General features: G+C 35.0%; 1 protein-coding gene across 1 annotated transcript in view; it reads right to left on the reverse strand.

Moving 5' to 3' along the window:
• The window catches only part of LOC107553914 (EGF-like repeat and discoidin I-like domain-containing protein 3), a gene marked incomplete at its 3' end in the record, with an annotated part of 111,685 nt that overhangs the window by 50,693 nt on the left and 58,938 nt on the right, over window positions 1–2,054 (reverse strand). The gene's annotated exons all lie outside the window — the stretch shown is intronic.

Consider the following 2,054-nt stretch of genomic DNA (forward strand, 5'->3'; position numbering starts at 1 on the left):
ATTTTTGCTCCTTTTGAAACACAAAGATGCGCCAGTATGATCTGTGACATCTGCCTTTCTGCAAACAGAGTTCATACAGTAAAAAAGATATGTGGTACAAAAATAAATCTGCTTCCCATTTACCTCTTTCTCACAAACTTGGCAAGACAATAAAACAAATAGCCGTAATAGGGTGCTGTAATAAGAATAAATGCATTTAGGGGAATAAATGATTACCTATTAATAATGCTTTTGGTCTCGTTTAATCTATATATTTATATCAAACATGTAACATAATATTAAGTTGACAGCCTGAGGTCTTGTTTGAACAGTATACTGCAGGAGCCACTGGTTCAAGTGTCACACGCCACATGTATACCAATGAATGCAATAATGATACAGACACACTCATGCAGGAGCACTACTGCATGTACTTACCATCCCCATGAAATGTATCATTTTGGCTTCAACAGGTCATAATTCTAGGTTTAAAATCTCAATTCAATGCTGAAATGCTTCAGGCCTGAAGAACCCAATGAGGTCATTGCTCTAACCCTTGTGGATTATGGAAAATGAAATAATACAAAATAATGCCAGATTATATGTGAGCTTTAGATCTGAAACCAATCCAAACGATCCCAAACAACAATCTAAAGTTAATTTGCTCTGTGGATTGTTTTTTCTGATTGTGGTCCTCATGCAGAGACTCATGTCAAATGAAGATGCATGTACATTCTTCAAATCTGTCAAAACAAATGTAAGCAAATCAGATTAATAACAATTTCATAAAGCATTCTTATTTTCTCAATGAAGACATCTTTCTTTGGGTGCATGCCTTCCTTTTATCCACAATATATAATTTAGGACAGTATATCCCAATTTTATGTTTTTCCTAAATGATAAAATATAAAATGGAAATGATCAACAACGAACTACTGTTAAACTATTACGTTTTTGGATTTAACAAAGCAAGCAAGGTTAAAACCATCTTATGGTTAAGAATAGTTTATTTAGGACAGCAGCATACACAGCATGAAAGAAAAAAAATTCAGTAAGATGACAGCATAATTTAATTGTGAGTAGTGTCATTTACAGGCTTTTATGTACATCTACATCAAAGATCAGAACTTGCTTGGAGAAACCAATAGATGTTGGTAAGTGTAAACTATAGAACATACAGTAGCATGAAGCTGGTAGCATCAACATAAAGCACGGCTGGCTGAAGAGTTAGCAGAACTAATCTGAAATTCTAAAAAGGCTTGAAAAGCCACTTTGGATGCTAAACTAATATGAAAACAGTTTTTTGGATAGGATATGACAGCTGCAATATACATAGTGTGGTTCTTAGAGAAAAGCATTTAAGTAACCACAGAGTTTGCTTGAGGTAGAGAAGATGGCCTACTCATACAAATGTGAATGGGAGAAACCATAACACTAAATAAAGCTACAGGAATGGAGGTCCTGCCATTCAGTTACAAGAGCACATCGGCTTTTGATTATATCAGACTGAAAGGAAGAAGCTAAAGAAACTAAATTTAAGGAATAGTGCACACTAAAATGAAAATTGTCATCTTTTACTCACCCTGATGTTTTTCCAAACCTATATGACTGACTTCCTTCCATTATATAGACACTAAAACTTTATACAAGATACCTAATGTTCCACAGAAGAAAACAAATCATACAGGTTTGGAACAGCATTAGTAAATTATGATCATTAAAATTTTTGAGAGAACTAACTCTTTAAATAAACAATTTATTATACTGTTGTTGTCAGATAAAATACAATCTGAAGTCCCTTTCAAACTGACTGGATCTAAAACTTTCAGATGGCACAAAGCTCATTTCTCCATCACTGTAAGTTACCGAAACCATGAAAACAAGCAATACACGGTAGAAACACGTTTGCGCAGCAGAGTGGCTCTTTCTCACACTGTATGATGTGACAGACAACTAGCTTTCCAGTCCTGTTCCGTTCACACAGCACATGTTTTCTGAGAATGCGGTTGTGAGTCCTGAAAATTTACGGTTGTGAGTTCGGTTACAGAATGCGGTTGTTATGCCCCTAAATAACC

This window comes from Sinocyclocheilus grahami, unplaced genomic scaffold, assembly GCF_001515645.1.
Source record: "Sinocyclocheilus grahami isolate Dianchi unplaced genomic scaffold, SAMN03320097.WGS_v1.1 scaffold486.1, whole genome shotgun sequence".
In the NCBI taxonomy this organism is placed as follows: Eukaryota; Metazoa; Chordata; class Actinopteri; order Cypriniformes; family Cyprinidae; genus Sinocyclocheilus; species Sinocyclocheilus grahami.